Below are 25,563 nucleotides of genomic sequence, written 5' to 3'. Positions count from 1 at the left end.
CGCGACCTTAAATGTGCTTTGATGCGGATAGGGCCTTTTCTTGCTTTCTTCAATTGTCTTCAATTTCTTCTGCTCCAACCTCGAACCTTGGGTTTAAGAACTTCTAAAACAATTCAAACTCTTTCTAAACTTAATTTTCTTGAGCCTTATCGTCTCTTGTCAATATATAGCCACAAATCACACAAAATTCATCAGTTAACTCTCATAAAATGCTTTGTGGCATAAAGATTAAAGACTCATAAAATAAAGTTACAAACACATAAAAAAGCTAACAATCAACAATATCTAAGTGAGAAAGAGCTAAAAATATATAATCTAAAATTCCCTTATCAAATTCCTCCACATTTAGACTTTGCTAGTCTCTTAGCAAAAAAAAAAAAAAAAAAAAAAAAAAAAACTAAAAACATAACCAATGGTTTTGTTGAAAGCAATGATTGTCTAAAAAATTTAACAAACATATAATTCTTAGGAAAAATCTAAATTCCACATTCTTTAGAATTTCAACTCAATGTACAATCACCACTTAAACTTGAACCTTTTATAATTATGCACAATCAAACTTACCAACTCACATGCACCCAAATCAACTTATACATGCCAAAATATGTTTCAAAATGTCCCTTTTTATAGATAATATTTATCACGAAAAGCATCCACTTCATAGAAATTAACCAATTATTCTCCACTAATATAAGCACACATAAACAAGAATCAAAATGTCTTTATAGACTTGTAATATAAGGCTAAGGTTAGAGGTAGATGAAAAAGATATTTTTAAGCTCAAATGAAACCATAGCCTACATTTATTCTAATCTTTAGATCTTCCCACAAATTTCCCATATAATTCAAAAATACATAATCTTTCTATTTTCTTCTCTTCACATTGATCTTACTATTTCCCCTACGCTTATACTTTTGTAATTTTTTTTTTCATTTTTTTCATTGCAATTTTTTTCAATTTAACTTTGTAGGGAGAAATATTAGATCATAAACATTGAAATGGCAACCCAACAAACCAACATATATCTTTCCCTTCTTACAAGATCCATCCCCCCAATATTTAAACATTCACATATAACCATGGGGTAATGGGCACAAAAAGGGATAAAATTTTCATAGCTGCAAATGTTTAGATATTGGATTCATAGAAGAAAAAAAAATAGTCATTATGGATCAAAAATGGAAAACTAGAGTATTAGATATCATAGATAAACTTGAAAGGCTTTAACAATCCAAAGAATTTTCCTTAATCATCTTCCTAATCATGTGTATTTATGATTTTGCCTCAAATAATTAATCAATGCTTTCTAGAGTGATCGAGACTACATATATAATACCTTGCATAAATCTCTCCAAGTTCTAGTGAAAAGGTAAATCCAATTGTGTTCATCATTTAAAAAATCTAAGTACAAGCATAAGTGACAACCAAAACAAGAGTTAAGCACGCAATTCATGTAGAACTCATCAATTTCCAGAATTATTTCCATCACAATCAAATTTTTTATCACTGACATACATATTTCAACTTAACCATGCTTATCGCAACCTAAAAACAAACTAAATTAAAAAAAAACAAAACTAAAAAATAACTAAACATAATGCAAACAATGAAATTATGCCAGGCTTTCGAATAACACCCATGGTGTAATATCCGCCTTTGCATCTGATGGGTATTGTGGTAATTTTGGCCTGTGAGAGCTATTTGGTAATTTATGTTGATGCATATGAATTTCTTTTATTTTTTATTTTCATGATAATATTTAATTTATTTCATGATTATGATATGTGTATGTATGGCGACGTCAAAACACGGTTCCTTCAACTATCAGGGGCTTAAGTGCCGAAGATATTGGAAATTAGGGGTGAAAGTATAATTATGAATCTTGTGATAGGGATTGTAATTTTCATAAGTGAAAACTATTAGTTTAAGGGAAAATTACAAAAAAGACTTGATCCTAATTATGAGAGGGTTAGAATTAGGGGCGAATTGGTCTTTTGGTTTTAGGGTTAGCTTTTGCAGACTAAAAAAAAATTAGGTTAAATCTATCGTATTATTGTTAGTCGTTGTATTGATCAAAGCAATGATTTTCTTTGAGGTTGAGGTCTAGAAGGTTGGAGAACTAAGAATCAACTTGAAGGTAATATCTTATTACTCTTTACAATCTAGGTCATGTTTATGATTGTTCATGGGGTTTAATGGTATATGTTATGAATTAATTGTTAGAATTTCATGTTAGGGTATTTGATGAATATGTGTTAATGTTATAAACATGCTATGGGAGAATCAATGATGATATAAGAACTGGTTTTGTGATATATATTCATAGCTTGGGGAAGAAGAAGTTTTGCATGAGATTTGTTAGAGTTATGAAGTATCCTCCAATACTCCTACAAAGATCACCAAAGAAATCAACCAAATCAACAATTACTCTTCACTTAGTCATTTTATCAAACATTTGGTGTGCATAAACTAAGCCAATATTTAAAAATGGTGTTCTTGAATCACAAGCTCCCCAAAACCAAACAATCACTAATATAATATCAATCCATCCTCAATAGCACAATTATACCAAAACTTCACCAAAAATTCATGAAAACCAAAATGCCCCAATTCTATTTCTTGAAACAATTCTAATGTCCCAATTCTAAAATGCCACAATGTAAATGAAAAACTTACTTTGTGTAGACAATGTGGGTTCTCCAAAGCTTGAAATTTTTCTTGAAACGCCTTGAATTGATTGGTATAATAACATTCACCAATTTTTGGATTTGGGGATTTTAGGTTTTGAAATTGAGGGAAAAGATGGTTTGATGGATTTTAGAGGTGAAAAGAGTTTGAAAGGGTGAAGAAGTGAATAATAAAAGGTGTTTTTGTGTGGATTTGGGAGAGAATTTGGTTGATAAGAGATGAAAGGGATGAAATTTGGTAAGAAGAGATGAGATAATTCAGATGTGGGTGTGTGTGTTTAAAAGAAATGAGTGAGGAGGCTTAGAAAAAACTGACACATATTTGTGCTGTCATCTGGTCCAGGCCGTGACCTAGAATTTTGCACGTTGTGGCCATGAGAAGCGAATTGGGAGGCCATGACCTGGGACATGTTTTGCCAGGGCTGTGGCTTGTTGTATTGAATCGTGGCTGTGACCTAGGCAATGGATGTCTGCGGCAGTGGCACCTCGAAAATTAATTCTTGGGCCTTACTTGGTGGTTGCGACTTTGGGTGTGTGGGCCGCAGCTGAGAGCTACTGACATGGAGGCCACAACCTACATAAAGGCTCACCGCAACCGTAATGCTTTTTTTTTTCTTCATGTTTTTCACAGTTCATATTTACATAAAAATGAAAAACTAAGTTCAAAATTAGTGATTACAAAGAAAAATAAAATAAATGAAAATGTCTCAAAGTAAAATAAAATAAAATACATAAACTTGCTAAGTTTAATGTTGTTAACTGAACACGAAGCCATTTATTCTTCATCAATGTATTATGGAGTGAAGAGATGAACCACTGTAGCTTGTTCCTCCTCGATTGACTCATAATAAGACTTTAATCTCTGACCATTCACCTTAAATGTCTTTCCCATTGTTGGACTTGTAATCTCGACCACTTCATGAGGAGAGTGGTGTAAAACGATGAAAGGTCCCGCCCATCGAGACTTTAACTTGCTTGGAAAAGTTTGAGACAAGAGTGATACATTAATATTTTCTGTCCCGCTACAAAAGTCTTCCGAATGATTATGATTCTATCATGAAAGGCCTTGGTCTTTTCTTTGTAATTCTTGTAGCTTTCATAAGCATCGTTTCGAATTTCCTCAAGCTCTTGCAGTTGAAGTATTCTTTGTTGGCCTGTAGTATCCAACTCCATGTTACACGTTTTCACAGCTCACCAAGCCTTATGTTCTAATAACAAGTCTTTCCATACACCAAATGATATAGTGACTTACCGAGTGGTGTTTTATATGCTGTGCAATATTCCCATAAGGCATCATCAAGCCTTACACTCCAATCTTTCCGAGTTGGGTTCACAGTCTTCTCAAGGATGAATTTGACTTCTCTATTTGACACCTCCACTTGGCCATTGGCTTGTGGATGATAGGCATTGGTTACTTTGTGAGTCACTTGATAGCGCCATAATAAAGCTTTAATAGTTTTATTGCAAAAATGAGTACCTTAGTCACTAATTATTGCCCTCGGAGTGCAAAATCTTACAAAAATATTTGATTGAATGAACTCAACCACTATTTTAGAATTATCCGCTTCGGTTGCCTTTGCTTCCACCCAATCGGATACATAATATACCGCTAATAAAGTGTATTCAAAACCAAATGATGATGGAAACAATCCCATAAAATCAATGCCCCATACATAAAAAATATCGACAATGATAATGGGAGTTTGAGGCATTTGATCTCTAGCAGTCATGTTACCAACACGTTGACAATGATCACTTGACTTACAGAAATCATAAGAATCCTTGAATATTGTAGGCCAATAGAAACTGATGTCAAGAACTTTGTGGGTTTTTCTCTTCTGTCCAAAATTACCTCCACAAGCATGAGAATGAGAGAAATCAAGAATGGATTGAAATTCAAATTCAGGCACACACCTTTGAATGACTTGATCAGCACAATATTTCCATAAATAAGGTTCATCCCAAATGTAGAACTTAGCATCATGCTTAATCTTGTTTCTTTGAGCTTGTGTGAGGCCTCTCAGTAACTCCTTGGTAGCTAGAAAATTTACAATATCAACAAACCATGGAACAACTTCTTGCAATGCTACGAGTTATTCATCGGGAAACTTTTCATACAATGACAAGTTTTCTTCATCTCGAATAAGACGAATTAAATGATTTGCCAACAATTTTTTGGGCCCTTTCTTGTGTTTTATTTCTAGATCAAACTCTTGGAGGAGTAGAATCCACCGAATAAGCCGAGGTTTTGCTTCTTTATTCGCTAGTAAATATTTAAGAGTGGCATGGTCTATGTAAACAATAACTTTAGTTCCAATCAAGTAAGACCACAACTTTTCCAAAGCAAAGATGACCACTAAAAGCTCTTTCTTCGTAGTAGAATAATTCAACTGAGCATCATTAAGAGTCTGAGAGGCATAATATATGACATGAGGAATTTTACCAACTCGTTGCCCAAGGACTGCCCCTATTGCATAATAACTAGCGTCACACATTATTTCAAATAGTAACTCCCAATTTGGTGGTTGAATAATGGGAGTTGTACTCAATGATTCCTTAAATTTGTTGAATGCTAACAGACATTTATCATTAAATTCAAATGCCACATCCTTATGAAGAAGATGGCATAATGGTGTAGCAATCTTTGAGAAATCCTTATAAGACCTCTAATAAAAACCTGCATGACCAAGGAAATATCTTATCTCTTTCACCCAAATGACTATAAAGATCAATTCTTTATGTTGAATGGGTTCAAGAAATACACTCACTGGTACTTCAACCGTCCTCATAAGTCTCATAACTCTCCAAACTCCATATGTAAATTCCTTTTATTTTATTAAGTTTAACCCTCCTAATTGAGTTTGTTCTTGGTGCAACTATATTCAAGAGGACTGGGCGATCTGAGACCCTTGGAGGTCAGTACGAGACAGTGTATGGTCTTCCTTCGAAGGAGAAGGAGTTCTGAAGGGTAGTGAATGATGCTACCATGGTGGCCTGCAATCTGATTTGTAAAGATCAGACGCTGGCTATCAGAACCCGAGGTTTGCCCCCCGAGCTTCCTAAGCTTCTCCCTCCTCAATAAGTCCTGCCCACCGTTGAAGACACCGAGGAGGAAGAAGAGGTGGCGCTGCTGGTGTGCAAGAGAAGAACTCTTGAGGATAGGCAGCATCCTGACCCAGACTGAGCTGAGTGAGGGGCAACAGCTGACACTTACAGCCAAGGTAACCCTTATAGAGAATTAGATTGGGCTGCTGCTAGTATTAGGCTAATCTGATTCAACCCACGTCAGCTCGTGAGTTGTTGACCCGAATCTGAACACAATCCTCCTCCAATGTATGAATCATCTGGTGGTACGCTATGACCATAGTTACCCCAGATGCACTATTGTGGTAGACAATACCCTCTATTTTAGGTCCACCATTTTTTAGGAATATGGTACAAATCATAGGACATGGACTTCCTTACATTAGGGTGTATTCTCCCCCAGTTTTAGGCAATCCGTAGATGAGTCCTGACCGAAAAAAGAGCCTAAACCCCCTAGGACCCATGGTGTCATAATTCTAGAGACCACCAAACCTTCAATAGTCCAGGAGTTAGGGATTTTACCCAATCCAATTCATAACCCTGAGCCAATTGTAATAGTAACCTCCTCTAGTTCGGAGGGTAGGGTTCTTGCTCTGTTCTTTTCTTTGCATTATTTTGAATAACTATTTCTTGTATCTGAATCCTCTAATCATTCCTTTGTAGGTGAAGAGATGGATTTGACGGGTGCCTTGGGTTTAAAGGGTGCCTTTAAGGCTGGTGGGGCCGGAACTGGACCCGTGATAAAAAGGGCTAGAGTGAGAAAGAAACATGCCTCCAAGACTAGAACTTCCACCGAGTCTCTTGTCAAAGATAAAGGTGCCAGCTCCACCCAGGAGCAGCAACAATAGACTCAAACCCTAGCTCTTGTTAGAACAGTCATCGTCCTTGAGGCTCGTCCTCCTCTTCCTTGACATGCCCCTACCTTTGTTCCTCAAGTTATTCAGAGCAAAGCCCCCTCCGTTAAGATCCTAGTAAAACCACTTGAGTTGGCAAGGATCCCAGAAGCCTTTCGAGGGACCATGTATGAGATGGTGAGCCATATGGTGGGCCATGAATATAGGGCCAATGTTAAGGACCCGAGGGCCATGGAGGAGCGTACTCCCGAAGATGTTCTCGAGTCCACCATGAGAATGAACCTCACTGTGAGCCACCTTTAATCCTCCTATAGTACTTTTTTTTTAACTAACCTTGACCTGTATTTTCCCTTTGCATTCTGTCTTGGCTCAACTTTGCGATATTGCTCGGGTTCGAGCTAGGAGGGATGAGCTCTAAGTCGCTCTAACCATTTCCCAAGAGAACGAGCAGATTGCCAAGGCTTCCCTGGCCACCAACCAGGAGAACGAGCGGGCTGCCAAGGTTGCCCTAGCTACTTCCCAGGAGAACAAATGGATCACCAAAGACCAGGTCATGGAAGTGAGCCAACGATGGGAACAGCTGCAGGCCGAGACTGATAGCCTCAAAAATAAACTTGACGAGGTCAAGATGCTTAAGAACAAGATTTTTGAGGTCAAGATCAAAGCCAAGGAGGAGGCCGAGAAGGCGAGGCTGGAGATTGTACACTCAAGGAATTCTCTGGAAGAGATGCTCTACCGGTGATGGGCTTTCAACTAGGACAAAGATTGTTCCTTCATGGAGCCGGAGTTTTGGGGACCTTATCTTGTCAAGTTCAAGGTTCGATTCTCATAGGAACCTTCTGAGACCATCGATGCTTCCAGAGCTACTGATGGGGACGACAAAGAGGTGACATCACTTGAGCAAATTGACGGAGCTCAGTGGTGCTTTTTTTATGCTTATTTTACTTTTATCATGTCATTAAGTCCTTAAGGATTGAAACTATCGCCTTCAGGCTCAGATTGAGGTTTTTTTCTCCTCGAGATAACTATATACTTTTTAGTACATGTATGTTAGTTTGTGATCTATTTGTGTCCCCCATATCTATTATTTTCTCGTATTTATCAATCTTGAATTATTGCACACTCAAAATCGTACGGGTTGTCTTTAGATTAGGATAGGTTCTTGATGGGTCAACTAAATAATTTTAGTCGATATCCTGGTTGTACCCAAGAATTTGCCTGCCTAATTGCGTTATACCTGTTAGGAATTAGTCCTTAGACTTGGTTGTGTCCAAGAGTTTTGTTTGCTTAATAGCATTGTACCTGTTAAGAATTAGGCCTCGGACCTGGTTATATCCAGGGTTTCCTAGTTTTCTTCTAGGTTTTGTTTTGTAGTAGAAATTTCCCAACTTAGTTCGTATTCAGAATTATTTTGAAAATCCGAGCTTTAAAAAGCCGTTGAATAATCAATTTTTCCAAATTCTAAGTTTCAAACTTTATCCGAATATGCTCAACTTTTTTGTTAAAAGCTCTCTTCAGTTATGTGCCCCCCAAGGGACCAGAACTTATGTAATGCCCCGAAATCCCTAATGTGGTTTAATGGCTAGATTAGTAGGCCGGGAGGGCCATAATTGTCTAATTATGCCATTAAATGATAATATGCATGTTTATGTGAATTGTATTATAATATGATGTTAAATGCATGCATGTGGGTCCACATTTTATTACAGGGGTGTTTTGGTAATTTGGCCCGTTGAGGGCATAATTGTATATTTGTATGCATGTCAGTGATATATTGTAGAGGCCACATTATAATGTGGATTTGTTCGAGCTAATCGACATGAGACGATCTTTGAATATAAACTATTGGTTTGGTCATAACAGGTTTAAGCTCGGGGCTCGGGGTGAGTCTTGGGGTGTTTTTGTGAATAGAGTGTTGCCGGGAATTAAAGGGTAACGGGATATGAATTCTTGGTATTTGAGAATATCGAGGATAGCGAGAATTGGAGAGTGTTAATTATGATTAACGAGATTGGTGGGAAATGACGGTTTTACCCTTGGGAGCTTTAGAAACCTTTATTTGACCTAGGGGTATTTTGGTATTTTCACCCCTAGGATTGATATATGCCATTGAAGGCTGTAGAAGTTACCAAAAACAGAGCAAGTTCATTTTGTCTCCCGTACTTTCCTTCTCCTTCATTTTCCTTTGGAATTCTTGACCTTCATTTGAAGAACTAAGCTAGGAAAAATCAAGGTTTGAGCTTAGGAACTTGATTCAACCATTGAAGGGGCTTCAAAACCAGTTTGAGGTAAGATTTTGTCCATGAATTTCAAGTATTTCTCTGTTTTTCCCTATAGTTTTCAGCTCATAGTTTTGATGTGGATAGTTGGAATTAATGGAAGTTTTGATTGGTGTAAAGCTTGGGTTTTGATGCTTGTATGGTGGGTAAGTTGTGGTATCAATTGGTGGTTTTGTTTGGTGATGTTGGGAGAGTTTTAATGGGGTTTTAGAATGAGTTTGAAGGGAGGAAAAACCAAGTTTTTGGCTGAGTTGCAGGTAGGGCCGTGGCATGGCCAGAGAAGGTCGCGGCCCATGCTGGGAGCTGGGGGAGGCCGCCTCTGTTTGAGGGGCGGGCCGTGACATGGCTAGGGAGGGCCGCGACCCTTAGTGGTATTTTGGCCAGAAATGAGTTTTTGGCTTGGGGATTCAAGCCTTAGGCCTCGGGATCGATCCTACTACCCAGTTTAGTAGGATTCAATGTCTCGAAGGCTAGGTTTTGGTTTGGGAACCTTTGTTATTCATTTTCATTGATGAATCCTATATTTGGTTATCACCAGGTGACCGTCAAGGAATTAAAAGGTTGATCGTTCTCAAGGATCGTTCTTATATTAATTCTCACTTGAACCAGAGGTAAGAGAACTGCACCCCATATGTGACATGCATGGTTGTTCATGAGGCATGCTGAATGTATAAATGTGGACATGGATTGATTATTGAATGCTTAGCAAATCTTGCTCACTTGTGCATGGTACTGACTAATTAGTCAGAATTGGAAAAGGTGTCGGTATCAACTATGAAGCTGTGACTCATTAGTCAAGTTCGACAGTGGTACTGGGCACTGGTCACACAGTGCTGACTCATAAGTCAGGAACAAGGGGTTTACCCTATATTTTGCTGCTTAGGTCGGCAGGTTTGTAAATTTGAAACAGTAATGACCATTTTGAGTTATAAATAACTTGTAAAAGTTTTTGATGGGCCCATGAACAGTTTTATGTATTTAATGAAATATATCATTTCCTTTTTATTGGTTTTTCCACCTTAGCCTGTTAATAACACTTAGATGCACGTTTTTAACCAAAGGACTCAGGTAGAAAGTCAAATTTCCGGTTCACCGTTCACCGTAACTGTTCTGGGGTATCCAGGGTGTTACAACTTATAAATGTTCTAGGTCACTTTTACAAAATGAGCACGTGATACTTTACAATAATAAAATGACAATATTGACTATATAAAAATCCAATGTTATTAAGATGAAGTGACTTTTATAAATAAGCCTTACATGGAAGAATACCAAAAACATTAAAGAAAAAAAAAGAATTATGGCAACTACTACTGATAGTATTTTTTAAGGTGTAAGGAATTCCAGGTCCATGGGACTATTTCTCCATTCACCCGAGCTAGTTTAAACGTCCCTTCTCGTGGGGCTTCCACGATCTATTATCTCCCTTCAAATTTTGGCCCTAATACATCATCCTTGAGAACTTTATTTGCCAAAAACTCCCTCCGAAGTACTAAATCATCAAGTCCGAGTCTGCGTCCTTTTACCTTTAAGTTGAAGTAGCAAGTGATTCTCTGTTGATATTGGACGAGCTGCAATTGTGACTCTTTTCATTTTTCTTCGATCAGATTCAGGGATGCACTGAGTAGCTTGTGGTTTTAATCTTGATCAAAGGCTTTCTATCTATGGGTCGTCACCAGTGCCTCAATAGGGAGCATAGCTTCGCTTCTAAAGGTCAGAGAGAAGGGAGTGTGTCCTGTGGAGGTAGGATGTGAGGTTCTATAGGCCTAGAGTACTTATCGGTAAAATATGATGTGCAAGTATACACAATCGATTCAAGTAATAAAACAGTAAGTAAAGTATCTTTCCCACAAGGACTATCAACCAATTACCAATAGTTGCTTTTAAATTTCTATTTGGTTATCGAAAATAGAATAATTTTTAAACTAAGACTTAAAATTGAAATAAACTTTGCGATAATAAAGATTGATTTAATAATTATAAACCTAGGGTATTAACTTCATCAAATTTTTATTCTATTAATTTTACTAATCAGTTCTAATTCTCTTCTTCCTATTCTAATAGCAGGTTAACATAAATCAATTCCTATTCTTTTTCAAGATATAAGATCTCAACCTATATGCAGGTTTTCTACATCTCTATGATAAACTTAAACACAGAGCAAGCATTAAGCATAGAAACCTAATTTCTACACAAGCGATACAAGTACTTTCATCAAATATGTAACCTATGTCTATATAACGATAGCATATTCAATTCACTTCTTTCAAATTTTGAATCAAAATCATAAATCAAGCAAATATTGATCAGGTATTTACTAGCATTAAGCAAGCATTATATAGATTATAATAACGAAGAAGAATCAATAGAACACCATAATAAAATTAAATAGAAATCCAAGCGACTACATTAACCCCTAGATAGAGGATTTAGTTCATATCAGACATGACTAAAACAACAAAATAATTATTCAGAAACATAAAATCCAAAAGCTTGAAAAGGAAATAAAAATATGAAATTGTAGAAAAAAATGTCTCAGAATAAGAATTGCTCTCTAAATTCGTAATGAAAAATCTGACCTAATTCTAATTAAAACCTAAAGTCTGAATTTATACAAAAAAAAAAAAATGAATTCCTATTTTTATAAAGGCGGGCCGCGACTTGGCCTTTCTTAGGCCATGGCCCATGTCTTTTTAGGGACTTCAGCCTTCGTTAGAATCTGCAGGCACTACGACCCTCTTCACCCAGGTCGCGGCTTGCCTCTCCATGCACCTCCTGAATTTGCCTCTGTTTCTTCTAGTGCCACGACTTATAAAAGCAAGTCGTGGCCCTAATTCCTTTTAGCAGGTTATGCAGTCTCTGACTTTACTAGAGTCCTGGCCCTTACGCCCATGCCGCGTCTCTAATTCTATTTTTTTTATTTTTCAGATTTTGACCTTTTGAAATCCTTCCTTCATAAAAAACTTCTTGTAACTCATCGTTAATGCCAATTTGAGTCGAACAACCACCAAAAGTTCCATTTTTCCACAATTTTTTCTTATTTCCTTGTTTATCTCATGATTCAAAACACCAACCTACAACAAAGACAAACACAAGCGTAATCTTGAACAAAACAAACATAAAAACTCAAGATTACCACAAAAACACATCCTAAACTCCCTCAAACTTACTCTTTGCTTGCCCTCAAATAATGGACATAAAATCACATGACAAAACTCAGAACCTAAACAACCAATACAATTGAATCAAGCCAACAACAATAATTCATGCCTTATGCTATGATGACTAACACACTTTATAATCTTCAGGAAAATTAACTTATAATCCAGAATTTCAGTCAAAACATTCTTCCAATTCACTTAAGTCTATGCAAAAATAAAAGCTCTCAAAATCATGATTAATAAATAAAATGCATTTGAATCAAGTCATGCTCACCAATTTTTTTTTTTCATTACAATCAATTAATATCATTATCCCATAAGCTTGCTATACTTACTAATCTCCATTAATGTATTAAACACATGCTCAGAAATCAATAGGACTTCATAGCTTATCATTTAAAGGGCTTACATAAAGGTAGATAAAAAAGTCATTTAGGCTCAAATATACCATAAGCACACAAAGCAAACAAACCAATTTTGTATCAACTTACAAACCCCAAAAACAATCCCAAATTTCCCAAAATTTCTTATTTTGAGAGAGAATTCATAAACTGATTTTTTTTTTCATTTCATTTTTTTCTAATGATACTACATTCCCCCAAACTTATTTCTTTGTATTTTCAATTGGAGTGTAGTTCATATTCAATATAATTTTTCTTTCTTTCTTTGTCAATTTTTCTTCTACTATTGACACAATTTTCCAAATATAAACCGCATTACAAACCATCCCCCAATCACTTTTCATATGCTCATGGTATATAAAAGGGAAGGAAAAATAACAAAGTTTCAAATAAGCTCAAAATAAGTGTCAAATGAAGAGAATCAAATTAGGCTCAAAATTCGGTAACTAGAGATTTAATAAATCAAGGTTATCTTGAAAGGCACAAACTATTCAAAGAATTCCCTAAATCATCTCCCTAAATATGCATCATCTAGGATTTAACAAGTTCTAGAATAGACACATTTTCAATCTTATTTTTAATAATTCAGCAAGCATAAATAATATTCAATCACACAAAATTTATTAAAAATCATGATTAAGCTCTCAATTATTTATGTGCATATATTTGCAGCATATGGCTCGAGATGGTCCTAGTGAGCAGATAAGCGAAATAGTCACAACGGGGTTTAATACCCGGCTTGAGGGGAAGCCAAGGGGTATTTTTGGGAATTTAGAGAATATATCTTGGGAATTATTAGATATTGAATAAGTACATGGTAATTTATTGGATCGACGAGATTAATTGGTAGATACTAGGAACACTTGAGGAGTTAGCAAGAATTGGGGAGGAAAAAAGACCATTTTACCCTTAGAGTAATTAAATAGCAAAGTAGTTTAGGGGAGGACATTTTGGTCATTTTGTTGTTGGGGATGTGATCAACTAAGGGCCTAGACATACTGAGAATTCACTAGACACATTCGGAAAACCCCAAACACACTCTTTCTCTCTCCCTATTCTCTTACACGATTTTCTCCATATTTTCCTCTTGCTCTTGAAGAACTTTGATGAGCTGAAGCTTTGGAAACCAAGGGGTTTAATTGGGAGTTTTGGAAGGATATTAAAGGAGAAAGGCTTGAGCTATTGAAGAAAGAGGGCTGGGACTTAAGCTCAAAGATTGAAGGTTGTAGCTGAGGGTTTAGCAGCTATTTGAGGTAAGGATTTTGTTTAGTTTCAGTTAAGAATTCAGGTTTATAGGATTATATGGTTGAGGTTTCTAGGGGTGAATTGTTGGTAGTTTTGGTAGAGTTTTCTGTGTTAGAATATGCTTAAATTTTATGGTTAAAAGCCCTGAACTCGTAGTTGAGTTTGATTATGATTGGGAGGCTTATTAGGATTGAATTTTGAGGAATTTGGCTGGAAAATATGTTGAGCAAACCCAAAAATTCTGGGCAAGAGGGGGCGCGCTGCGACCCAGCTCATGGGCGCCACAACCCGCATGCCCATAATGCCTGGGTGTGCTCTTTGTCCTGAAGGCGCGCTGTGGCCCTAGGAGGCAAGTCGCGGTCTGCCTCCCCTGAGTCTTAGGGATTTAATCTCTGACTTGGGGGCGCACCGTGACCCTTAGGGCTAGGTCCCGGCCCGCCAAGGGGATTTCACCTTATGATGATTTATAGGATTGGTAAGGCTTGGAGGTTCAAACCTAGGCGCTCGGGATGATTTCTACTATCTGGTTTAGTAGAAATCGAGGTCTCGGAGGCTAGTTTTTGACTCCTAAAGTATTTATTTGGATTAGCAATTGATAATTACCCATTGGCCACTATGACTAGGTTTATCACCAAGGCTTAGGACAGAGGATCGTGCTCAGGATTGTTTTGTATCCTCCATTCAAAATTCAAGATAAGAGAACTACACCCTTGTGTGGCCGTGTTGGGCTGAGATTCCCTGTATCTGAGTATATGTGTTGTGTAACTGTGGTACTATTATGTGAAACGTGAAATGAATGGCCTAAGAGAGTCGGGGGTGATGATTTGCGCACAGGACACGGCTCAACCCCTGTGAGCTGGGGTCAGCTAGATAAACAAAGGACTCAACCTAAGCGAGCTGGAGCCAATTGAGTAAATAGAGGGCTCAGCCTAAGGGCGCTGACCCTAAGCACCTGTATATTGATTGAGATATAGTTCTGAATGTACATGTTAAGTATTGTTTATTTGATGCTTATGATTTGTTGAGCTTTCGAATGGCTATCTTATGATTGATTGGATGCTATTACTGATTATGTATTTGATGTTATGGTTTTCTTGTTGGGCCTTGGCTCATGGATGCTACGTGGTGCAGGTAAAGGCAAGGGTAAGCTGGACCAACTATGAGTTGGAGAACTCTGGGGGTGAGGTGTACATTGTCAGTTGCTCATCTGCCACGCCCGAGGTAAAGGACAGGGACAGAGCCCAAAATTTGTATTTTTCCATTAGAGTGGCCACTAGTTGTATATAACCTTTGAGAATTGTAAAATTGTATCTTAAACCCTGTTTTTGGGATCCTATCTACCAAACATCTATTTGAATGAAAATTAACCATTGATGATCAAAATATTTTAAACATAACCTGATAGTTGACTTTAGGAACATATAAATATTCAATCGACTTGATTAGCAAGTCTTGAACTTTTTTAAAATACATAGTGTAACAGTCTTGGTTATCTAGGGTGTTACAACTTGGTATCAGAACGGTCTAGGTTTAAGGGTTCCTGAAGACTGGCTGGACATGTACACTTGCTGCTAAAGACAAGTTCGACTCAGGGTTTGGTAATTGTATATGTGATTATATGCTTAAATGTTTGACTGAAATATAAATGCTTTATTGCATGATTAATAGGTAGCATGAGATACTGATAGGGCCTGGTCCTTGACTGTTATGTGACTATTATGAGGCGTGTTTTTAACATTGCTGCTGTATGTGAATGAATATTTGAATGGTTGTTTGCATCTTGATTGCTTGTGGTTGGTTGAGTTTCAATGGAGGATTATGGAAAGATTGTTAACCTGTCATCATTGCCTGACCGCCGAGTCGTTGATTGTAGATAAATTTGGATAGCTATGCATCCAAGGCGATCTATACGACTAGCTGGCACAAGGTCTAAGGCTAGAGATGATGATCAGGGCCAGAACCCTCCACCAGTCCATGAGAACTGGCAGCAAATACTTGTAGACATGCAAGCCCGGTTACAGAGTCAAGAAGAGCAAGTTCGCTTCTTGAGACAGCAGGCTCCGTCAGGGAGTGCTGCAGCTATTTTGCCACCTACTGTGGCACCAGTTGTACAAACACCTGAGGTTGGGAACTGGTGGGAGCCACTGTATGAGCAATTTAGGAGACAACATCCTCCAACCTTTGAGGGAGGACCGGATCCACTAAAGGCCGAAAAGTGGATGAGTATGATTACTTCTATAATGGATTTCATGAGGGTGGAAGGTAATAATAGGGTGGCCTGTGCCACCTATATGCTTAGAGAGGATGCCTGTATTTGGTGGCAGGTGGTATCACAGACCAGGGACATGATGGGTTCAGAGATATAAACATCCATAAGTACTATAACGTTGCCGTCAGGGTAGCGAAGGTGAATGAGTTTGTGGGGTTGGTGCAGGGCAACAAAACAGTTACTGAGTATGCCCTAAAGTTTGACAGGCTTGTGAAGTTCGCACCAGATTTAGTGTCTGCTGATGCAACTAGAAAGGACAGGTTTATTCGAGGGCTTAATGATATGATAGCCCGAGATGTGAGAATTACAACGGTATCTGGACATATGACTTATGGTCAGGTTTTTGAGAAGGCTTTTACCGCTGAAGAAGCAGAGAATAAGATCTGGAGGGAGAACGCTGCAAGACGGGAGGTTCGCAGGGCAATGCCTCCATACATAGGGTCTGGTAGGGGTGGAGGCCCCAGTGATCTGAAGAGGAAGACCCCTGACACTTCAACCACTGCCGGTCCTAATAGGAGGGGTCAGGGTGCTCAGGGTGGTGGCCAGGGAGGCGGTGAGACGTGGAGGAGTTACCCAGAGTGCACGAGGTGTAGAAGGCACCATCCGGGAAAATGTCGGGCAAAGGCCTGTTATGTGTGTGTGCGAGGTGGCGGGACACCTCAAGAAGGATTGCCCAACAGCGAAGAAAGAAGAATCAGGGAAGGTGGACAGCTTGACTCCAGCTCGAGTGTTCACCTTAATGCAGGCAGAGGCCGAGGCTAGTCCGTCGGTAGCGACAGGTCAACTTTCTAGCGCTGGCTCTTCTTATACTGTATTGATTGACTCTGGTGCTACACATTCATTTGTTTCTAGTAAGTTGATTGATAGATTGTGTAGACCTAGTGAGTATTATATTGCGGGGTTTGGGACTATACTGCCTACATGGGAACTGGTATTTTCTAGATGATGGATTAGAGCACTGCATGTGATGGTTGATGGTAGGGAATTATCTGTAGACTTGATCGAATTGAGTATGGATGACTTTGATATGATTTTAGGAATGGATTGGATGGTCAGATATGGGGCTACCATCGATTGTAGGAAGAAGATGGTGACTTTTGAGCCTGAGGGAGAGAATCCCTTTGTTTTTGTGGGTGCTGTGCATGGACCTCACAATACCCATGACATCAGCATTGAGGGCTAGGGACCTATTGTAGGGAGGTTGTATAGGTTTTCTTGCCAGTGTGGTGGATACCACCAGGGTGATGCCAGTAGGGCCGGGAGAGACCAGATTGGTACCCGAGTTCTTGGATGTGTTTCCTGAGGATTTACTGGGATTGCCGTTGCACAGGGAGATTCATTTCATCATCGAGTTAGCGCTAGGGATAGAGCTCGAGGGCACCATATAGGATGACTCTGGGAGAATTGAAAGAGATGAAGATATAGCTGCAAGAGCTTCTTGATTTGGGGTTTATTAGGCCTAGCTTTTCGCCATGAGGTGCTCCGGTTTTGTTTGTGAAGAAGAAGGACGGGACTCTGAGGATGGTATAGATTACAAGGAGTTGAACAAGTTGACCATTAAGAATAAATATCCCTTACCAAGGATTGATGACTTGTTTGATCCGCTGTAGGGAAAGACGGTGTTCTCGAAGAATGATCTTAAATCTGGTTATCACCAGTTGAGGATCAAGGATGAGGATATACCGAAGATGGCCTCCAAACAAGGTATGGGCATTATGAGTTCTTGGTCATGTCATTTGGTTTGACCAATGCCCTGGTAGCATTCATGGACTTGAAAAATAGGGTCTTCAAGGACTTCTTAGATCAGTTTGTGATTGTCTTCATCGATGACATCTTAGTTTACTCCAGTTCAGAGGCAGAGCATGAACAACATCTCTGACATGTCCTGCATAGATTGAGGGAGCATCAGTTGTATGCCAAGTTTAAGAAGTTTGAGTTCAGGCTACCAGAAGTGAAATTCCTTGGACACATTGTTGGTGAAGATGGGATCAAGGTGGATCCAGCTAAGGTGGAGGCACCGAGAGATTGTTCGAGGCCAAGAAATGCCTCATAGGTTAGGAGCTTCCTTGGATTAGCAGGTTAGACGGTTTGTGGAAGGATTCTCGAAGATTGCGGCACCGATGATAGAATTGACACAGAAGAATTTTAAGTTCGTCTGGTCAGACAAGTGTGAGAATAGCTTCCAGGAATTGAAGCGACGGTTGATTACTGCCCCGGTGTTGAGTCTTCCTTCGGAGGGAGGGAAGTTTGTGGTATATTTTGACACATTGAGGTTGGGTTTGGGATGCGTGTTGTTGTAAAATGAGAAGGTTATTGCTTATGCGTCATGGCCACAGAAGGAGTATGAGCAACGGTACCCTACCCATGACCTAGAGTTGGCAACGGTGGTATTCGCACTGAAAGTTTGGCGACATTATCTGTATGGGGAGAAGTGCGAGATATACACTGATCATAAGAGTTTTGAAGTATTTCTTCACCCAGAAGGACTTGAATATGAGGCAGAGACGTTGGCTAGAGTTGGTAAAGGACTATGATTGTGACATCCTTTACCACCCAAGGAAAGCCAATGTGGTGGGAGATGCACTGAGTCGGAGAGGCCCGAAACAGTTGTTTAGCTCTACACAGATAGCAAAAGAGTTGGCGGAGGAGATGACTAGAGCGAGAATAGAGTTGGTTGTGGGCCGGGCTGCCAATGTTACTTTGCAGTCGACCCTTCTGGAGAGGATAAGAGAGGGTCAGATGGATGGTGTACAGTTGCAAGAGGTTAGAGGGAATGTCCTAGCTGGGATATCTAAGGATTATTCTATTTCAGAGAAAGGGCTACTACGGTATAAGTGTCGGATTTGTGTTTCGACATATATGGGTATTAGTTGAGAGAAATTAGATGAATCCCATAATACACCATACTCACTCCATCCAAGCACCACGAAGATGTATCAAAATCCACGAACATTATATTGGTGGCTTGGGATGAAGAAATATGTAGTTGAGTACGTGGCCAAGTGTTTAACCTGTCAGTAGGTGAAGGCTGAGCATCAGCGCCTAGTGGGGTTGCTACAACCTTTGGGTGTTCTCGAGTGGAAATGGGAAGACATTACTATGGATTTTGTGGGAGGTTTATCCAGGACATCGGGGCTACATGACTCAATGTGGGTGATAGGAGATAGATACATTAAGTTATCTCACTTTCTGCCAGTGAAGATGACCTATACTGTGGATCAGTACATGGAGCTATACGTGACAGAGATTGTACGTCTCCATGGGGTTCCCAAGTCTATAGTGTCAGACCGGGATCCTATATTTACCTCCAAGTTTTGGGGTAGTTTGCAGAAGGCTATGGGGACTCAGCTGAAGTTCAGTACGACCTTTCATCCTCAGACTGATGGACAGTCTGAGAGGACGATTCAGGTATTGGAAGACATGCTCAGGGCGTGTGTGATAGACTTTGGGGGGTCTTGGAGTAAGTATCTCTCGTTCATTGAACTTTTAGATAACAATAGTTATTAATCAACGATTAGAGTAGCTCCATACGAGATGTTGTACGGAAGGAGATGTAGATCGCCCATTCATTGGGATGAGATAGGTGAGAGGAAGTATTTGGGACCGGAGATGGTTCAGAAGACCAATGAGTCTATCGAGAAGATTCGAGCACGAATGCTCGCTTCGCTTCGTAGATAGAAGAGCTACGCTAATCCTAAGCATAGGGACGTGGAGTTCTAGGTAGGGGATCACGTATTTCTTCGAGTCTCACTACTGCTAGGGGTGAGAAGGTTTGGGAAAAAGGGCAAGCTAAGCCCTAGGTTCATAGGACCATTTGAGATCCTGGAGATGATCGGGCTAGGGGCGTACAGGTTGGCACTACCACCATCATTATCAGGGGTTCACGAGGTATTTAACATTTATATGCTTCGGAAGTACGTCTCTGATACGACTAATGTGTTGAAATATGAGGACTTGGAGTTGCAGACAGATTTTTCATATGAAGAGCGACTAGTTGAGGTTCTAAACAGGAAAGGCACAATTCTACGGAACAAAATGATTCCTCTAGTCAAAGTGTTGTGGAGGAATAGCAGGGTTAAGGAAGCGACCCGGGAGCTTGAGTCATCAATGCAGGATTAATATCCCGAGTTATTCAGGTAAATTTCGGGGATGAAATTCTCAGAAGGGATAGTTGTAACGACCCAAAATCGCTAATAAGGCTTAGGGTCTTGATTAGTGTGCCGGAAAAGCATAATTGGTTTTTATGTATGTTTAATTGGTTAAATGCGTGACTATGTGACGTGAATGATTACTATGATTATATGAGTATGTGATCTGCATGTTTACGAGTATTAGATATGCATGTGGGCCGTTTATAGCTTATAAGGTCATATTTGTAATTTTGGCCCGTTGAGGGCATAAATATGATTTATGTGATTTATGATTGAGACCACATTATTATGTGGATATATTTGCAGCATATGGCCCGAGATGTTCCAGTGAGCAGATTAGCGAAATAGCCACAGTGGGGTTTAATACCCGGTCGGGGGGAAGCCATGGGGTATTTTTGGGAATTTAGAGAATATATCTTGGGAATTATTAGATATTGAATAAGTACGTGGTAATTTATTAGAGTGACGAGATTAATTGGTAGATACAAGGAACACTTGAGGAGTTAGTGAGAACTGGGGGGGAAAAAGACCATTTTTGTAACGACCCAAATTTACTAATGAGGCTTAAGGGACTAGATTAGTGTGTCGGGAGGGCATAATTGGAATATATGTGATTTAATGATTTAAAGCATGTTATATGACTATTTGAATATTTGAGATGCATGACTATGCATATTAGTATGCATGTAGGCCCTGATTAGGTTAGAAGGGCCTAATTGTAATTTTGGCCCGTTGCGGGCATAACTGTATATATATATGTGATGATTGTTGAGATCACATTATTATGTGGATATATCTGTGATCTGTGATTCGAGACGATCCTAGTGAGCAGTCTAGCGAAAAGTCACGACGGGGATTTATACCCGGCTCGGGGCGAGCCTGGGGGTATAACTGGGAATTTAGAGAATATATCGAGGTTAATTTTGATAATGAAGAATATAATTGGTGATTAATTAGGTATCGGGAAGTGAGCGAAAAATGTTAGAGACACTTGAGGAATTAGCGGGAATTTGGTAAAATGACTAAAATGCCCCTAAGTGGATTAAAGGATTTAAATTAAAAGGGAGGGCATTATGGTCATTTGGCTTGCAAGAGATAAGTATGCTGAGGCTTTATACTTAGTGGGAATTTTAGAAAAAGGTAGAAGGCTAAGGAAGAAAGAAAAGAAGGAAAAGAAAGAAAAAGAAAGGGAGGAAAACAGAGCTGTTTTTCTAAGGGTCGGTTGGTGATCTCCTTCACCATTTCTTAGTGTTTTCTTGGAGCAAAATTCAGAGGAGAGCTAGGTCAAGCTGAGCCACAAGGTTTCTTAGTTAGGCTTGAAGATTTGGCAAGGGTTTAGCAAGGATAAGCCATTTGGTTGAGGTAAGACTTTGAAGTTTCTTCAGTTCTGGTTTTGATTTCTAACTAAGGTATCTAAGCTGAATTGATGGGGAATTCTAGGGAAGCTGGAGCCAAGGATTGAGGAAGAGCAAGCAAAGGAGGTCTAGAGGCAACTTAAGGTCGAATTTCCATCAAAGGTATAAATTCATAACTTTAAACTTTGAAGTTTTGGGTGTGTTCTGCCGAGTTTTGAAGTCTAGAAGTGACTATGATGAATTTTGGGATTAGAGGTGCATGTGATTAGATTTTATCTGGTTATAATGATTGGGATGAGTTAGACATGTTAGTGAGCTTGATTTTAAGTTTGGTGAAGGTTTGGAGAAGTTTTGGTTAAGTTTGGCTCAGGGAAATCGCAGGAAGGGAAAATGTGGTGTTGGCTGTCTGTGACTAGCGCTACAGCTAGCCTTTGGGCGTTGTAGCGCTAGGCCATGATTTTTGGTGGATTTTGGTTCTGCTTGTAGCGCTGTAGCGCCCTCCTTAGAGTGCTGTAGCGCTGCCCTATTTCCAGAAAGGGGTTTTAGGGTTATTTTCAAGGGTTTTTGACCAAGGGTTCGGGGTTCGATTCCACCACCCTGCTTGATGGAATTAGGATTTCCCGGGGGCTTAGGGTTGGTCCCGAGGATAGGTTTTGGATTTGAGGTTTGGTGATGAATTTGATCTATGGTTGTGATTAGGTGAGCGCTAAGGCTCGAGAGGGATCGTGCTCAAGGAATCAAGTGAACAAAGCTAGCGAATCTAAAGGTAAGAAAACTGCACCCGGTTATAAGTTGTGATGGGACTAAGAGCTCCCGATATTTGTATAATGTCAATGATGGTATCATGCCATGGGATATGTGATAGCGGCCTAAGGGTGCCGTATACAATATTTGCGCACAGGGCGCGACTTGGCCACTGGTAGCCAAGGACAGCTTAATATTCACTGAGCTCAGTTTAAGCGGGCCGGAGTCAGTGGGATAACAGAGGGCGCGACCTGAGGGCGCTAACCCTAGTTATCATTTATGATTTGGTGTTTGATATGTGTTGATATGTTTAGTATGCTGAATACTTGATTATTCTGAATGTTTATATGGTTGAGAATATGTTATGCAATATGAGATATTGGATTGTCTGTTGATTGCTTATGCTCTGTTATTGTGTTTTCTTGCTGGGCCTTGGCTCACGAGTGCTACGTGGTGCAGGTAAAGGCAAAGGCAAGTTAGACCAGCCCTGAGATGGAGAGCTGCGAGGCTGAATGTACATAGTCAGCTGTTCGGTCGCTTTGGCCGAGGAGTGGATCAGGACAGGGATTGCTGAACTGTCTATTTTGCCTTAGTATGGCTAATATTGTATCTAAATCGCAAATCTTTTGTAAATGGTTTTAAACCTATTATTTTGGGATCCCGTGTAAACAAGAAATGTTACTTATAAGAAATGTGACTTTTAAGACCAAAATCTTTTAACCCTAGTTCCATAATAGTTTCGGCAACACGATTTTAACTAAATGACTTGATTAGCAAGTCTAGCACTTTTATAGACACACAGTGTAACGGTCTTGGCTATCCAGGCCGTTACAATTTTACCCTTAGAGTAATTAAATAGCAAAGTAGTTTAGGGGAGGACATTTTGGTCATTTTTTTGTTGGGGATGTGATCAGCTAAGAGCCTAGAGGTACTGAGAATTCACTAGACACATTAGGAAAACTCCAAACTCACTCTTTCTCTCTCGCTCTTCTCTTACACGATTTTCTCCATATTTTCCTCTTGCTCTTGAAGAACTTTGATGAGCTGAAGCTTTGAAAACCAAGGGGTTTAAGTGGGAATTTTGGAAGGAAATTGAAGGAGAAAGGCTTGAGCTGCTGAAGAAAGAGGGCTGGGACTTAAGCTCAAAGATTGAAGGTTGTAGCTGAGGGTTTAGCAGCTATTTGAGGTAAGGATTTTGTTTAGTTTCAGTTAAGAATTCAGGTTTATAGGATTATTTGGTTGATGTTTCTAGGGGTGAATTGTTGGTAGTTTTGGTAGAGTTTTCTGTGTTATAATATGCTTAAATTTTAGGGTTAGAAGCCCTGAACTCGTAGTTGAGTTTGATTATGGTTAGGAGGCTTATTAGGATTGAATTATGAGGAATTTGGCTGGAAAATATGTTGAGCATACCCAAAAATTCCGGGCACGAAGGGGCGCCCTGTGACCCAGCTCATGGGTGCCACAACCCGCATGCCCATAATGCCTGGGTGTTCTCTCTGTCCTGAAGGCGCGCCGTGACCCTTGGAGGCAAGTCGCGGCCCTCCTCCCCTGAGGCTTAGGGATTTAGTCTCTGACTTGGGGGTGCGCCGCGACCCTTAGGGCCAGGTCATGGCCTGCCTAGAGGATTTCACCTTATGATGATTTCTAGGATTGGTAAGGCTTGGGGGTTCAAACTTAGGCACTTGGGACGATTTATACTACCCGGTTTACTAGAAATCGAGGTCCCAGAGGCTAGTTTTTGACTCCTAAAGTATTTATTTGGATTAGAAATTTATAATTACCCATTGGACACTATGACTATGTTTATACCCAAGGCTCAGGACTAAGGATCGTGTTCAAGACCATTCTGTATCCTCCGTTCGGAATTCAAGATAAGAAAACTGCACCCTTGTGTGGCCGTGTGGGGCTGAGATTCCCTATATCTGGGTATATGTGTTGTGTAGCTGTGATACTATTATGCGAAACGTGAAATGAACGACCTAAGAGAGCTGGGGCTAATGATTTGTTCACAGGACGCGGTTCGACCACTATGAGCCTGGGTCAGCTAGACAAACAAAGGACTCGACCTAAGCGAGCCGGAGTCAATTGAGTAAATAGAGGGCTCAGCCTAAGGGCGCCGACCCTAAGCACCTGTATATTGGTTGAGATATATTTCTGAATGTACATGTTTACTATTGTCAGTTTGATGCTTACGATTTTTTGAGCTTTCGAATGATTGTCTTATGATTGATTGGATGCTATTACTGATTATGTATTTGATGTTATGGTTTTCTTGCTGGGCCTTGGCTCACGGGTGCTATGTGGTGCAGGTAAAGGAAAGGGTAAGCTAGACCAACCATGAGTTGGAGAGCTCTGGGGGCGAGGTGTACATTATCAGTTGTTCGTCTTTCACGACTGAGGGACAGGAAAGGGACAGAGCCTAAAATTTGTATTTTTCCATTAGAGTGGCCACTGGTTGTATATATCCTTTAAGAATTGTAAATTTGTCTCTTAAACCCTGTTTTTGGGATCCCATGTACCAAATATCTATTTTAATGAAAATGAACCGTTAATGATCAAATTTTTTTAACCATAACCTGATAGTTGACTTTAGGAACACATAAATGTTCAAATGACTTGATTAGCAAGTGTTGCACTATTTTAAAATACACAGTGTAACGGTCTTGGTTATCTAGGGCCTTACAACATATATCATGTACTGGGTGCAGTTTTCTTACCTCAGGTCCGAGTGTAACATATAATAAGAACGACCCTCGAGCACGATCCCAGTTCTAAGCCGTTAGCGATAACCTAGTCACGACCATAGAATAGAATCTCGTCAATAACCAGCGAATAAAGGCTTCTGGACCGAGTCTTAGCCTCCGAGACGTCGAATTCTTCTAAACCGGGTAGTAGAATCGATCCCGAGCCCTTAGATTTGAGTTTTCGTCACTAAAAACCTATCTTGGCCAAAAATACCCATGTTGGCCGCGACTTGACCCTGAGGGTCGCGATGCACCTACCCCAAACAGAACGCCCTAGGGCCCTGGGTTCACACGGGTCATGGCGCTCCAAGAACTAGGCTGCGGCGTGACCCTACTAACCCAGGTTTCCTAGCATTCTCCTCATCCAAATTCTATCAAAACCATCCCAAATATTTCTTAGAACCATAATTCAATCCCCCGAACATAATAAAAATAATACCAGCAACAAAACCTAACCTTAAGTTCACCTCAAATCCTACCAAAACGCAAAATCAACACCTTGAGCAACAAAGCTCAAGAACACTTCAAGAACTCTAGAAAATCATGACAGAATTCAACTAAAACAGGGACTAGAGCTTACCTCAGCTG

General features: G+C 39.7%; 1 long non-coding RNA gene across 1 annotated transcript; it reads left to right on the top strand.

The window, feature by feature from the left end:
* The first annotated feature begins 151 nt into the window (after positions 1-151).
* Positions 152-22,894, top strand: LOC133782567 (uncharacterized). The gene is made up of 3 exons (XR_009870589.1): positions 152-2,138; positions 14,844-14,933; positions 22,691-22,894. It is a non-coding gene; the product is annotated as an uncharacterized LOC133782567 (long non-coding RNA).
* The last annotated feature ends 2,669 nt before the right edge of the window (positions 22,895-25,563 follow it).

Source organism: Humulus lupulus, chromosome 6 (assembly GCF_963169125.1).
Source record: "Humulus lupulus chromosome 6, drHumLupu1.1, whole genome shotgun sequence".
NCBI lineage: Eukaryota > Viridiplantae > Streptophyta > Magnoliopsida > Rosales > Cannabaceae > Humulus > Humulus lupulus.
The sequence above is the reverse complement of the archived record's forward strand: the minus strand, read 5'-3'. Positions and strand labels throughout refer to the sequence as shown.